Source organism: Aotus nancymaae, unplaced genomic scaffold (assembly GCF_030222135.1).
Source record: "Aotus nancymaae isolate 86718 unplaced genomic scaffold, 86718_ANA_hifiasm-v0.15.2.pri h1tg000051l, whole genome shotgun sequence".
Classification (NCBI taxonomy): Eukaryota; Metazoa; Chordata; class Mammalia; order Primates; family Aotidae; genus Aotus; species Aotus nancymaae.
In genome coordinates this window covers 13624760-13640537 of record NW_026988465.1, presented here as the reverse complement: position 1 = coordinate 13640537, position 15778 = coordinate 13624760, and the positions used below count along the sequence as shown (strand labels likewise).

General features: G+C 43.3%; 1 protein-coding gene across 5 annotated transcripts in view; it reads left to right on the top strand.

Annotated features, from left to right (window-relative positions):
* The first annotated feature begins 574 nt into the window (after positions 1-574).
* LOC105733862 (uncharacterized) overlaps positions 575-15778 on the top strand; it is a 435752-nt gene continuing 420548 nt past the window's right edge. Inside the window, exons 1-3 of one of the 5 annotated variants that reach the window (XR_010337546.1) lie at positions 3077-6157; positions 7913-7962; positions 8649-8763. The gene's annotated coding sequence lies outside the window, so the exon portion shown is untranslated. Of the gene's footprint in view, positions 715-2215; positions 2404-3076; positions 6158-7722; positions 7963-8648; positions 8764-15778 lie in introns of those variants that run through there. The other 4 variants (XM_021665320.2, XR_010337547.1, XR_010337545.1 and 1 more) reach the window with 4 other exon arrangements.

The following is a 15778-nucleotide window of genomic DNA, read 5'->3' as shown; positions in this document are numbered from 1 at the left end:
TGGGGGAGTCCCCCAGGTTGTCTGAGCAGCGCCCCGCGGTTGCTTGGTCCCCTCCAACTAGGTGCAGGGACCCAGGGAGGCGCTCGAGGACCGACCGGTCACCGCTCCAATTACCTCATCGCGCAGCTCCCCGCCCCCTTCCCAAACCTGGAAGGAACCTTGCCCTCCACCCCGCGCCTCCCCTCCCCCGCGCCCCGTCCCGAGCCACTCTTGGGGAAAGGTGCCCGCCTCCCCGGGCCGCGCGCCGCGAAGGGTTAAGGGCGCGGGCCGGCCGCCGCGCGGTGCGCTCAGGGCTCGGTGCTGCTCGCCGGGCCGCCCGCCAGAGGGTGCCCCCCACCCCCATGAAGTCGGATCCTTGAGCTGCGGCGGCGGCAGCCAACTGCTCCATATTTGGCTTCTATTACACATTTACATACTGGAGCGAGCGAGCGAGCGAGCGCGAGAGAGCGCGAGGGAGGGAGGGCGGAGGGAGGAGGGAGGGGAGGGAAGCGGGAGGAGGGGGAGGAGGAGGAGGAGGAGGAGGAGGAGAGAGCAGAGTATACCGCAGACATCATTTCTACTACAGTGGCGGAGCCGTACAGGACCTGTTTCACTGCAGGGGGATCCAAAACAAGCCCCGGGGAGCAGCAGCCAGAGCAAGAGCAGCCGCCAGACATTGTTTCTCTCCCTCTGCCCCCCTTCCCCACGCAACCCCAGATCCATTTACACTTTACAGTAAGTGGCTATTTTTTTTCCTCCTCTGATTCTTTCCCCCCTCCCCCATCCCCTTCTCCCCTTATTTAGACTAAAATCCCTCCTCTCCTTATCTCCCGAGAGGGGCAAAAGCAACAACCAGCAAACAAACCCAAAACCCCAATCGGCTGCACGGAAAACAGCTGGAAGAGGAGCGAAGGGAATCGACGCGTCGTGTTCTGTGTGTGTGCGTGTGCGTGTGCGTGTGTGTGTGTGTGTGTACATACAACCGTCCCCGGCTTCAGGCTCCCGGGCCGACACCCCCACTCTGGGCGCAGGGGCAGCCGGCCGGGGGGTGCTGTCAGGGGCCGGGTGGGCGCCCGCCGGGTTAGGGGGCGCGCCCGGGCGGGGGGCGCGGGCAGGGAGAGCGGCGGCGGCGCCCCGCTCCGGCGGCTGCTGGTCCGGTCGCGAGTGCGGAGAGCCATGTCCTCCTCCCTCCGGGTGGCGCAGGGGGAGGCGGCGGCGGCCGGGGTGGGGGGGCTGGTCCCTTTCCCGGCTGCCCTCTTCCCATTCCTCCTCCCCGGAGAGGGCAGTGAGAGGCGGGGGGTCTCGGGGAGGGCTGCACTTCCCCGCGGGTGGTCGCTCGGCCTCGGCGCCCCAGGGCGAGGGTCTTCCCTCGGTGGCCGGCCTCGCCGGGTGTACGGCTGTGGGCTGGGAAGGGACTGCTCCAGCCAAGGGGCAGGGACTTTGCGCGCGGCCGGGTGCCAGGCGGGGGGCGCGGAGGGGTGGCCTCGGGAACCGCGCGGGGGTAGTGGGTGTGCGGGTGCCTGGAGCGCGGCTGGAGTGGCGGTGGCAGCCCTGGCTGCCGCCGCCACCGCCGCCCTGTTGGTGCGGCCGCTTCCTGATCATGTGCAGCGGCCGCCGCCGCCCGGAGCTGGGAGCCCGCGAGCGCCCCAGTCCGGGCCGGCGCCCCCGCCAGCGCCCGCGGCAGGAGACGAGGAGCCGCGGCAGGCGCTGCCCAGAGCCGGGAGTGAACGGCTGCTGGGAGAGTGAATGAAGCCAGGAGGAGGGGAAGGAGGAGGAGGAGGAGGCGGCGGCGGCGGCGGCGGCGGAGGAGGCGCTGCGGGGATTGGGATGCGCCCTGGATCCCCGCTGCTCGTTCACTCTGGGCCGGGCCAGAGACTCTGCCACTCCCGGGGCCGGGGCCGCCGCCGCCGCCTCCTACGTGGTTCCAGCGCTGCGCGCAGGCCGGTCCCGCAGGGGGCAGGGAAGGGGGCCGGACGGGCGGAGCGAGAGGTGAGGCAGTGTCGGAGCGCAGCGTGTGAGTGAGTGTGTGTGTATATGTGTGTGCGTGCGTGCCGGGCAGGAGGGGGCGAGGGCCGTCGCGATGCGGAGGGGGCCCCTCCTCGGCCACTTGGCTGACTCTGCAGCGCCCCGACCCCTCCTGAGCCCCCCGCCTTCAGGCTGCCTTCTTAAACTCCGTGGCTTGTGCTTTCATTTTATTTCAGACCACGTAGGGGGCTGACTGGAAGCGATGAAACAATTCAGGTTTTCTAGGGAGATTGAGCAAGAACCTTAGCGGGGGGTGGAAGTAGGGTGGTGATCGAGACTCTGCCAGAAAACAAAACAAAACAAAAAAATCAGTTTCTAAGGACGGCGGGGGTTCGGTTCGAGCCGGTGGCTGGTCTGTTTTGTTTTGCTTTCTTGGTATATAATCCTACAGATAAAAAGGTAATGTAAATACTTGAGAAGATTGGGAAATTGCTGAAGAGTAGTAAGGGCAAAAAAAAAAAAAAAAAAAAAAAAAAAAAACCAGTCGGAAGAAGCTGGTTATATAATGCGCGATGTGGCTAACAAGAAAGGCAAGCTATTTTTATTTTGTTTACCGTATGCTGTGCAGTAGGGACTCCTCCAAACTGGTTCTGTCCCCGAAGAGATTCTGAGCTTCCCTGTGAGATCCACAGGATACAATTAGCAAAATTAGAAGACCCTATTACACCCACAGAATAAAAACTAATGCCTTACAGTGGCTTTCTGCCTGCACATTCGTGCATGCACAGGAATGTGTGTATGCAAATAAGTTCTCCTTTGGCAATCTAGTAGTGCACATCTCAATGACATTTGTGTTTTATAATGCAGGCTGTTTTTAATATTTAAACATCATCGTTATATATTGCACACAGCAGTGGGTAGTTACTTGGTGGTTATTTTTAGGCATAGCTACTTTTTCAACAGTGTTAGCTAAGACATTTCTGTTTGGGTTTTTTAGGAGGTTGCAGTTCCTAGAAGCCCCCGTTAAGCCCACCCTTCGGTTTATTTGGTGGGTAAAGGTAGTTTGATACTTGGGCTTTTTTTTTTTTTTTTTTTTTTTTTTTGGAATGAAGCTTATGCCTGAGGAAACCACCAGAGAGAAGAGAAAATCCTGCACAGGAACTCTTGGAAAGGGATTGCACCATAACGGCTAGTGCTGTGGCATTTAATCTCCTCTGATTGCCCTCTCACTGTGCATGCATCAGTCAATATTTTAGCAGCTCCGCAAATAAATGGACTTGAATGCCATCTTCTACATAAAGCAGAGGTTGAAGGGCTCCCTTGAACCTCCTGGCTGGCTGTCAGTGGTGTAGGTTTTCGGTGCACTTACTCCAGCCCTGATCACTCATGTAATTAGATCAGGCTGCCATGGCAACAGACAGTGTTCCTCGTCCATTCAGGTGGGTTTGTCTTGTGCCTGAACTACTCCAAGTGTTTTATGCACAGCATTTATGCTGCCCAAGCTAGACGAAAGACTCCACAATTTCAATTGCATCTTCTTTCAGTCATTTGGATGGGAGACACTGAAGGAGGCTTCTAGCTACTCAACTTTTATAAAGGAGACCAACAAGCTGTTCTTCCTAGGTGCAGTATGTAAATGCATCTCCCCAGACAGTGAAAGGAGCCTGACAATCCTGCTGGTGTTTATTGTGAACAGATCAACAAGTATTTGGTACTTGTTAGAAACCTTTCAGAGCTTACTAAAGCAACATTTCTTTTGCAGTCTGGTGCCTTTGGCCATGCAGGCACTTAACCCTTTCAAGTGTGAAGAGCGTTCATCCTTTGGAACGTACATTGCCCATAGCAATGGCTGGATTTCTAAAGGATTTACTCAGAGGAATACTTATTTGGAAAATATATTCCCATTGTCACATTTTTAAACTTGACAGCCATCATAACAAAAACTGGTACTGACAGTAGGCAGACATTCTGAATGTATTCATTCTTAATTTGGATCTATTGGCTGTGATTTGAATGATCTTTGATAGTAAGTTAAAAGGATTTTTTTTTCCTTAGCTAACCCAGAAATGATAGAGGCCTATAGCTAGAGGACAGGTAATGCATGGTGCTTTTGCACAATAAACATGTACTTTATTTTAGAATGTAATTTAGAGAACAGTTAGAAAGCAGTATTCTAGTCTTTGCATAAGGGCACCACTATATGAAGGCTGCTAAGCAAAGAGAAATAATACTATGGCAAAAAGGAAAAAGGAAAAGTTTCTTTAGTTGCCGAAGCTCTGTGCTGCTCAGGTAATCCAAGTAAGCAGGCCGGAGGAGGCGGGGAGAGAGGAGCATTTTAATAACCTGGTATTTGAAAGAAAAGATAATTGAGAATATGTCTTGATTTAGTTGTGACTGCCAGTCAGTTTACAATTTTATGGCCAACATAGCTAAACTGGTAAATTTTTTCCTCCAGGCCTAGGATTGAGAGAGCTACTCAACTCTATTCACAGGGGGTTTATGAGTTTCTGGCATTTCCTGAGTTTATGTGGTTGGTAAATTCATTGTGGCCTGGTCAGATGAAACATTGCTGTGGTTAAAATGAGCTATTATTTCTGGGAGGTAAATAGATGGGAAACAAGGATGTCAATAAGGCACAGAAGTTTAACACAATGCTTTGGAGGTCCTGGGTTCTATTTTGCAACATATAGAAAAATGCTTTACTTGCAGTAAAATGTGAACGTATATTTTTCAGTGCACAAATTCACGTTAGAATAAGTGTAAAAAATGTACTTGATGGGAACAGTGAAAGGCAGTGTTTTTCTTTCTTTCAGGATTTCGTTTTAAGAGGGTTTGGTAAACAGAAGTGATACTTTGTTAAAAATGTTACAACTAGACTTCAGAGCTTCTGAATGGTCTTTTACACTTAGAGGAAGGTTAAACAAAAACTCTTTAGCCTCAAGATTACGTGTCAAATGCCTGTAAGTTTCAACATACCTAAGTCAGTTGTCTAGGAGTCCTGGGAAAGGCCAGTGCTAAGAGATTATTGAAATACGAGTAAACATTACTGTGACTCCTGTTTTTGTTGCCATTATAGAGTCCAAGAACTCCCATTTCTTTTGAATAATGTTGTGCCTTTATTGTTTTTCATTCTGGAATGTCAAGTGGATTTTACTTTTTTGTGCATACCTTGAGTGACAGTTTCTGATGACTAACACTGTAACACTCATTTTGTTTCCTGTTAAAAGTTAAGCAATAAACATATTTTACTAAAATTCTGAAACTCATGTAAGTAGGTAAATGTGGGAGTGAATATTCTTTAAACTGTAGTTATCTGAAAATAACACATAGATTAGGATCTGAACAGCTTAAATACTTGCATTGGTAAAGTGACATAGTGCAGTAAGACAGGATATCATTTTTAAGGGAGAGATAGATTATTTGACTTTCCTTGCTTTATATTTTCAGAGTAATTCAATAGTTTGAATGATTAGTTTCTGTGAGAGATTTAGATCTGTGCAGCTTAATTGCTTCAAAGAACAGATTTAGTTCCGGTCATACTTCCAAGGTTATCAGAAGCAGGCCCTCCTTATTTTATTAAAAGCATCGAAAGCAATAAATTGTAGAAATGGTAACAGAAATAATAATTTCTGTTTTAGGACCTTACATATAGAACTGCTTTTTCTAAGATAAGAAATTTTTAGTCGTCAATTATGTTCACATTTTATTTTCATGTAATTTTGTTTATTAAAATAAATTTACATTCAAAATTTCTTTAAGAAGCGATATAGAATGTCAGTTTTAGAGAATTTTTAAAATGTTGGCTGAAAGAGCTGTAATTGGATTGAGATTTTAAAAAATATATAAATGCTTAAAATTATAGAAGTAATAAAAATAGTTTTAGACAAATCTTTATTTGTGGAAACAGTTTTTTAATTGTATTCTTCTTTCATAATGATACTTATGGATATTTGTCTTTATCAGCATAGGAACATATTTTATAATGCTCATAATTTGAACTTTTGGGGTAATGTACTATAAATATTTGTATGATGCATTACTACCATCCCAAATGTACCAAAGCATGTTTAGAACAATTACAGAAAAAAAAGCAACAAGCATAATATTTTGTTTGACATATTTCATGCTAGCAGAAATGTTTCATTGATTTTTCTGTAACTTTTAATGCATCCCATTTGTGGAGTAATGAAAATGTAATGATAATTGCCACAATGTAAGCAAAAATTGTATTTTACCTGCAAATTACTTTTCAGAAAATTTATGGTAGTGTACTGAGAATTTGAGACTTAAGAGGGCAGAGGTTTCCTTGATTGTGGTGTTTTGATTTGGGCTAAGAGGAACTCTCCCTGCCGCCCCCGTCCTGACTTAGGTACCCTTTAACATCACAAGTTTTGAATGAGGTAGGTGAAGTTTTTAGTGACAGTTATCATAGCTACTAACTTCTGGCAGCTATCCTAACGTTCAAAGAAAATATTTTTTTCTGTCACTGTGTATGGCAAATTTAATTTTCTTGTGCCCTTAATTTTGGACCCCTCTCCCACATTATCTCCTGGTATTTACTGACCATTACATCAGTTTTGTTTAGGCCATCTTTCTCGTTAATCTTCCACTAGTAATAGTGTTGTATTATGTTGCTCTGCTGGGTTTTAAAAATACTGAATATTCCATTTTTTGGTGTATATCATTGTATAGACGTCCTGTAGGTTATTTTCTTGTATGTTGCTTGTATGTTTTTGCAGTGAATTCACGCTGCCGTGGTTGTATTCTTGCCTTGTTGCCTCTGATGGAATACAAGTTATGTAAACTCTCTTTATTATCCTAACTAGTGTAGCAACACAAATACTTTTAAAATAAGAAAGCATATCCATTCGAGAATAAAGTGATCTTTTGTGGCATTTACATCATGTTTGACCCTCCTCTGCACTTCAGCAAACTAGGAGGAGGCTGTAATTTGGACTCTGTAAAACCTTATCTGCCAGGTGATATGTAAATAGGATTGTGTGCACACACATTGTCAGATAGGCAAACACTCGCCCAACTCGTGAGCTCATTAAAAGCACTGTCCCCATATTGATGGTACCTGCACCTCGTTTGAGAATCAAGTATTTTTATACTTAATTTGAGATGAAATCACAGTCGTCCCTCCTGTCCCCCCCACACTTAAAGAAGTACTAAGATTAAATAGAATTTTCTGAACTTCTACTTAACTTCGCCATTATTTATATTTGTAATTCAACAAGCTTCTTGGTGGAGGGATTGTGCCTTCTAAAGATTTAAAAGACATTGTAGTTTATAACAGCTTACCTTCCTTCACTGTACACACAGATCACACGTGGGGAAACCAAGGACTACAAGAATTACTTCTTTTGCATATCAGTCCCAGACATGCAATCAATGCTTAAATGAATACTTGGTGAATGGATTAGTTAGAAGTAAGAATATTTTGGCTACTGTTCATTACTTTGAAAAGTGCTGGAAAGAAGTGGAAGTTATTTTCCTTTCCAGCTGGGCTATGCTCTTAAAAATAGTGAGCGTGTATGGATCAAAATAATCATGACTACTGAGATGTGTTGCCATGTACCAAGGATAATTGGCTCCCTTACCTGTTTACGGATTATTCACGTTGGAGATCATATTCAGAGCTCCAGAATAGTTTCTTTCTGACATCCAATATAAACCTGGGCCTCCTCCTTCCTACTGTTACCTGGCGTGAGCTTAGGAAACCCAAACTAAATTTAAAGTCAGCCTAAGCAAATGTGCAGATCAGCTCCAGTAATCAGAGACTGAAAATCAGTCCAGCATTCACTAGTTTGCAGATTATTTTATAGTAACTCTGCTACTGATTTGTTTTTTCTGTTTAATGTGGATAATTGGGAATTATCAGTATTTAAGAATATAATTTTAAGGGATAGGGCTAAAAAATATTTTAGCAAATCAAGTCCTCAACTTCTTCCATTTCTATGTATAGGTCTTTACCTCACAAAAACTACTACAAGCACCAAGCTCCCTGATGGAAAGGTATATGGAAGATTCATTCATTCTTTCTTTAATTCATCCATTCACACATTCACTCATTCATCATACAATGGATAATTTTTACTTAACCCTGTACAAGGAATTGTGGCAAAATGAAAATGAGATATACATTCAGTAATTAATTTAAAGGTTAGTGGAAAGTTTAGTGAATATATGCACACTTTACACTTTTTTTTCTGCATTTTATCCTTCTATTCCATTGGACTGGTATGCTAATAGCTGTGTACTTTCATGGTTATCTTTCAAGTTGCATGTTGATAGATAATATATGCCACATTAAAATTAGGCTTTGGCTCAATTACTGTTCAATCCATGCCCATTTTCACCTGATACTCCTTGTGGTTACCAGCATGTGTTTATGAGATGATTGGCTAGCATCATGGGAGAAAACAGTGACAGCGGCTGGCTCAAATGGGGAGACCATCCTCTTAATTTGATGGAAGGGATGACCTTTTTGTGTGTTGGCCTCCCTCTGAGCCCTGTTGAGTAAAACCAGACCTGCCTTTTGAGCTGGCTGGGATCTGTGTAATTCTCCTACAACAGAATGCCAGATTTGATGTTCTTAAAATTCGTAGTGCATAGACAGTTAAGGTGGACTTATTTTTTAAATCAGTTTATTCTGTTTTTCATTTTGGATTTCCTCTCCTGCACTCCCTGGACCATTGCAGGAGCGTCGTGCATCAAGTCGCCAGGGTGGTCCATTCAAGCTGCAGATTTGTTTGTCCTCCTTGTACAACAGTCTCCTCCTCCACTGCCACTACAGGGAAGTGCATCACATGTCAGGTGAGAGTTTTGCGATGCTCTCTCTTTTCCATCTGAGGATAAAGTCCTGACCTGGAAAATTGCCTCCTAGCCATGCTTCCTTACTTTGTTGGCTGTTGAATGTCATTTTCTGTGCGAACTATTTGGGCATAGTGTGGGAAGCTGAGAAATTGCCAAGATCATTTTTAAAACTTGGATTAGAGTATCTATCTATTTGATTTAATCTATGCAGTTCATGAAGAAGTTCATTTGACTTTGTGATGATTGATAATTGCCCATTGGGGCTTGAACCTGGTCATTTTAATTGTCACTTTTCCTTAATGCAATTAAGAATGCTATGCTACAAAATACCTTAAGTCACAGTTTTTACATTTCAGGTTACCGTTGTAGTATAATATAAGCGTAGCAAAACACAGGCCTATTTGTTTAGGGGCAACCAGTATTTGTTGAATCTTGAATTTCTTTGTGTCTGTTTGGATTTTACAACTTCCTGATTCTCCCACATACAGTAAATTTTTCTGGCCTGGAGAGTTATGCAGACACAGGGTGTATGCAAGGGTGATGACTCATGGTTCTCTCCTGAAGAAAGAGCAGGAGGATATTGCCTCAAATGTAATCAGGAGAGAAAAAGAGGTTTGCTAGAACTTGGGGCAGTAAGGGCTTGGGAACACAAGGCTTTGGGTGTATGCAACCAAGGGAGATTGTGAAATAGAAAATAGGGGATCAATTTCTATTTGCCTTGGAAAGAGACCTGCTTGAAACTGTGAAGACAGAGTAGTTTAAAGGTTCCCAAGCTTGACTGGGCAAGAGAATCACCTGGAGAGCTTTAAAAAAATAGAATTTGGGACCCCACCCTAGACTTGCTGAATCAAAATGTTCCCTGCTGGAATAATTGCTCTGTCTAGGTACTGATGCTCCACAAATCAGCCAGGCGCTGTGGCAAGCGCCTGTAATCCCAGCTACTTGTTTGGGGTTGGGGGGATGGGCCTGAGGCAGGAGGCTGATGCTCCACAGGTTTGGGAACTCCTGAGTTGGGTGGTCTTCCAGCAGCTGTTCCTAAGTTACGTTCCATAGACTTAGTTGGTGAGAAGCTCATTCTACTTATAGCGAATCTCCCATTTGAAAATTTGAATTTTCAAAACTCATTTTTCAAGAGATGGATGGAAATTTGCTTTATGAAGTGTTCATTTAAACAATGATTGACTAGATGTCTTTGAAGAAAGAGCTTCCTCTTTACCTTAAGAGCCAGTTTTTAAGTTACATATAAATTCTATGGCATCTTAGATAAGAGCATGGAGTTCCGTAATCAACCCATCTGGACTTAAGATCTGGAGCTGCCACTGTGACCTTAAGTAGTCCTATGTCCTTTCAATGCCTCAGTTTATTCACGTTTAAGATGGAGATAATATTAGAAGTTTCTTAGGGCTGCTGTGAAGATGGAGTAAAATAGTAGATAAACCATGGGTAGAATAGTACCTGGTGTAATGTATGCTATCATGTAACTTATCCCTTGACAGGTTGATTGTAATGGTCATGTTTTATGATGGTTGCTCCTGAACCAAACATGACTAGGTATATGTAAATATACCTGGACCATGGTCTTTGGACCCACCCTGTAGGCATCTACAGCTCTGCAAAGCCAATGAGCCTTTTATTTCTTTTTGCTGAGTTTTAAATTCTGAATTTATCACAACTCTCTTAACTGTGATTGGATGCATGTGTTTTTTTTTTTTTTTTTTTTTAAGATTGTTGTAAGATGAACTGATGAATTACATGCATAAGTGGATTTATTTGTGGTCTGAGTAAAAATAAGCAAAAACCTGAGTTACTGAAGTATTATGCCTCAGGAAGAATAACCAAAAAAGTCCCAGTGGGGGCAAGGTGGAGGAAGGAAGAGTCATCACAAACACGATATCCTTGTAAAATATGAAACTGGGTTGCTTGCATTTTATTGGCTGTGGATTAGAGAGGTGTTCTTTAAGTGGAAATAGAATAACCTGAAATTACGTGCAAAGGTAAGCCTCTTAAGATCTACAAGTGTCAGCTGAATGAAAAAGGTAGGGTGGGCTGGGTATGGGGGCTCACGCCTGTAATCTCAGCACTTTGGGAGGCCAAGGTGGGTGAATCACTTGAGGTCAGGAGTTCAAGACCAGCCTGGCCGACATGGTGAAACCCTGTCTCTAGTAAAAGTATAAAAATTAGCCAGGCGTTGTGGCGGGCTCCTGTGTTCCCGGCTACTTGGGAGGCTGAGGCAGGAGAATTGCTTGAACCCAGGAGGTGGAGATTGCAGTGAGCTCAGGTTGCACGATTGCATTCCAGCCTGGGCAACAGAGCAAGACTCCATCCCAAAAAAAAAAAAAAAAAAAAAAAGAAAAGAAAAGAAAAAGATAGGGTGTCTTACTACCACTTTATCTCTTAAGGATGATACCTGTTTTAACAGTTATGTGCTAGACTGAAAATCCTCACATTTAGATCTTTGGGGAAATAGTTTAATTGCAGATAGGGTGAGTACACATGCATTTTTTTAACCTGTGATGTTGAAAGGGAGTCATTTTTGATAACAGAAATATCTCAAGAATTTTATTGTGGAAAACCAGGCAGCAAGAAGTCATACCTCTTGGTCAATATGTGCAGCTTACTGAGAAGAAACCTAGGTTTTTATAGTATATTAGGCAAGTCTAAGTGTCTTATGAATACTAAAATACTGACAAAGTAGTGCAAAGTCACCTTGAATTTTAAGCAGCTGACATTTTCTATGATTGCATTTAAAGAAAGCTTATAAGCATTATCTAAACATCTTGCATCAATAATACCCTCATTACAGTCCTCACGGCTCAACGGAGGCAGGAAAATAGTATCGTTCATGTTGTACTCTTATATTCATTCAGTTTTTTCTTAAACCTACATTATAGTTCTTTCTGGTCCTAGTTATTTTATAAATATGATACAGCTATAGCAAGTTATGACCTAACTTGTTCACAGTCACTATTTATGTAAAGAAATGATTCATTCATTTATTCATTGTGAATTTTTTTTAAACTACCGCATGGTACTGTGGGAATGGAAGTGAATAAGAGCTACCGGAAGGCAGTTATTTTCTTCATGGTCAGGCAGGGGAAAGAAGAAACTCTCTGAAATAACGAATACAAATAGAATGGGGTTCTAACAGCGTTCTAACAGTGAAGCAATTCAGAAGAGTGACGCTGAGTAGGAGTAATCAGGAAAGACTTTGAGGAGGAGGGATCACTTGAGTTGAGCTCTGCTGGCTAGATTGCATTTCTGTGGGAAGAGATGGATGGAGCATGAGGAAGGCCATGTGTGTGTCTGGGACGTAACAAGCCAGTGCATGGTATGTAACTGACCAGGCCATTTTGGCTGAAGCTTAGGTGGTGGTGGACATGTGAGTTTCTGGATTCGAGGAGACAGTAGAGAGTGTGGGAATAAAACTGCTGACAGGTTGAGTCTGAAGATAAATTTGGAGGAGTCCTTGGCATAAAAGTGATCTTTGAAATTGGGCCTTGGGTTCTTGGGCCTGGCAAAAAGTTTGACACACAGGAGGGGCATGATTAAATTCAGGGATGGTGTCAGCTGGTGTAGAATGTGTAAAGAGAAGGTAAGAGGCAGCAGAGAGTAGCTTGAACATTGATGTGGCACAGCCTTCGAATGCCTTCTTTTCATGATCTGGGGTGAAGGAGTCCGGGTGGCTGGAGGAGTTGGCTGATGTGTGTGTGGACCGTGAGGGCGCTTCTGCAGAAGCTCAGCCACCTCGGAAACTCAGAACTGAACTGCAGCTCAATGAAATCTTGTCGAAACCTTTCTTCCTTTTAAGACCTTTAAAAAATAGAAACTTGAGCTAATTTTAGCTAAATCTAATGTGTGTGTGTATAAAAATGAATGCCGTGTTTGAAATTCAACGTATGCAGTGATCTCTTTTCATTTAAACAAATGATCCTTGTATTTTCCTCCAAACAGTTTTATTAAGATTTTCAGTGAAGCCCTGTACACGTTAACAACAATTTCAGCATTTCCTTTGATCTTTCCCACTGTTGATTTATTCATCTCATGTGATAAGCATAAATCACAATGTGCCATCTACTTGACTCTGTAGCAATTGTTCATTTGTGGCAATTCATTTACTGTACTTTGATAAACCACGTTAATATGGGTGTGTTTGGTAACTTTAGAGGATTCCCTGGAGGCTTTCTGTGGACTCTTTTAAATGTGAGATGTGTGTATCTGTGTGCATGCGTGTATACTGTATATACCTGGCTACTAGACACAGCACTTTGAACAATTTGGCTTCCCATTTATACTTTATAGAAAATAAAGAGATATAGAACTGGAGAATCTTGGCTCTGGGGAGAAAGTTAGTCTAAGACTTCATGATATAAAGTGAAAGGGAAGGCTGGAGGTTATGTTACGATGATGTTAGTGAGCAGTCTGTTTTAATGTGATGAGAGAAAATTTGAGGATTATTTACGTGTTTTTCTTTTGTTTTTCTTTTTTTTTTTCTGGTCCTGAGTTAGTTAGGATGGGCTCTCCATATAGCCCAAAAGGGCTCAGAATAAAAGCAGGGACTTACTTAACTTTCATCAGAGATAAGAAGGTTAAGACAGGAACGAGAGGGATGGAGCAAACAACTCCAGGGGCAGATCATTCTGCCTGCAATTATTTAATGAGCATCTAATGTATGAGAGGCATTGTGCCAGCAAGGCCTTCTAGGGAATATGAAGGTGATCGATAGTTCACATTTACTATTCTGCATATTAATCCTCATTACAGTCCTTTGAGGTAGGCATCATTATTTTCTCCAGTGCACAGGCAAAGAAACTATGGCACAGACAGGGCGAATAACTTGCCCAAGGTCGCCCAGCTATTAAGTGATAGAATCATGCTTGGATCCCAGCCTACACTCTCAGCCCTGTTACTTATGCCCTGTCCTCAAGAAGCTTACAGTGGAGTGCAGGAGCAAGGCATGGCTTGGAGTAATATTTAAAAGGCCACGACACAAGTACAACATAGTCTAGGAAGTCAGGATCAAGGAAGGGTCCTCGAATGATAAGCCTTCTTTTTTGATGCCTGCCTGTCCATTCAGAGTTGTGTGAGCTTTCTAATACGGGGTGTCCCGTGCAGGTTTCATCACCATGCAAGTGGTGTTTTCTCCCTTTCTTTCACTCTTACTCCTTCCTCCTTGAGATTCCTACGTACTTTCAATAATTATTAATTGAAGAAAATGATGACGGTGGCAATTTGCTTATCAGTTTCCAGGGATTGGCTTAGGTTGATTCCAAAAGTTATTCAGCATCAGGAGTCTCAGCGAGATGATGAACTTTTGACTCTTAAAAGAACTTCACTGGGTCGTTGCTCAGCTTGCAAGATTTGGCAGATATGAACTGTTTATCTCTCCAGTGTGATAGGTGGTGGTGTGGTGCTGAATGCAAGCTCTAAGAATAAAACATGCACCGAAAGGAGGTCACGCTGTAGTCAGGGTGGCCATCAGGAAGCTTAGAACTCCCATCCCCTCTGCCCCTGCCTGGCCCAGTCTCATTTTCTCTCCTTCCCTGGAGCAGTGAATGAATCTGAGCTCATTCATGTCAAGATGATAGAGAAGAAAGATCACTTTTCTCTTAGCTGGCTTAGGGAAGGCCAGATTGTCTTTCTTACATTGAGAGAAAAACTACTGAGAACTTTTTTATTTTTTGGTCTTCAAAGGCAACATCTCTTGCTTTTACAGACCCACGGAAATCGAGAAGAGGATGCAAGATTTACTATCCATGCCCTAGCCTGGCAGCTTCAGCCTACATCACAGCTGTAATCATATGTGATGCATTTTTATTTACAGATTAGTAGGCTCTGACTCTGACATATGACTAACCGGGAAGCTCCTCCCTGTAACAGTTGTATGTCATCTGCTTCAGAGAACTAATTGCTTGGCAATTCCCCTTTGGTAATTCCCTCTTTATTTTCTGATGAGTTACTTAACAGCGATGGGCTTGTTGAGCAGAGCGTGGAGTTTAATGCGTGCTCCAGAAACTCCACCGTAGGCCTGGGGGATGTGTTTTTTGAGTTCTGTTTAGCTTTACTGAAGGAACACTGAAACCATTATATGGCCTGTTAATATTTCACTCAATACCAGATTAAACACCGAGCAGTGTGCAGTTTTCCAAAAGAATTGAAAACCAGGCTGCTTTTTAAAATGTGCCCCTGTGCATTAGAAAATTATTAAAAAGGAATTTAATATTTATAGAATGTTTAATGTTCTTTTGAAAATATGATTTAAAATGGAGTAGCTTTCCTGGCCCTACAGAGGGAGCGTGGTGTGCTGCTGGATGGGTAGTTTGGAGGCCGTTTCTGTTGCCTGCCCTGCAACAGGGTGACTTGTGCCACTCACTGTACCTTGCTGGGTCTCAGTTTCCCTGTCTCCAACACACGAGGAGGTTGAAAGAAAGGACCTCTCGGGCCCCTTCCATCCCTGAGATCATACGGTTCCATGACTAGATTTTACTGTAATTCTTGCTCCCGGCTCCCCGAAGACCTTTGCTTCTGTCAAACGTCATTTGCTGTTGTTTGACTTTGTTAGGTTTTGTATTTAATTAGAATTTATATTTCAGCTATTATTATGTCATTATTTAGAGAGTAAGTCATAAGGGGAGCCTACAATCATTTATCACCCCATCTAGATGAGTTTCATGCCTGAATACTTCCTCCACTCCTTTTTATGATTCTTGCTGCCATGTCCCAAGCAACATCCATTTCTGAAAGTGGAATGCGGCGTAACTGGAAAGAATCTTTCAGCTGATTGTGGGATTGTTTTTCTGCAAGGGGAGTGCAGAAGCTCTGCTTTTCTAAGCAGTAGTATCAAGGGCCATATTCTGCTTTTAATTTGCAAGTAGAAATCCTTTTGATGTCACTTGGTTTTACCTGCGGGTGCAGGTTTTAGTCTCTAGGTAATTCCTTTTCTCTTCTGTATCCACCTTCCCAATTAGCATGTGCGGCATTGCCTTGTCTTTTTGTTTAATTCATAAGCAGTTCATAG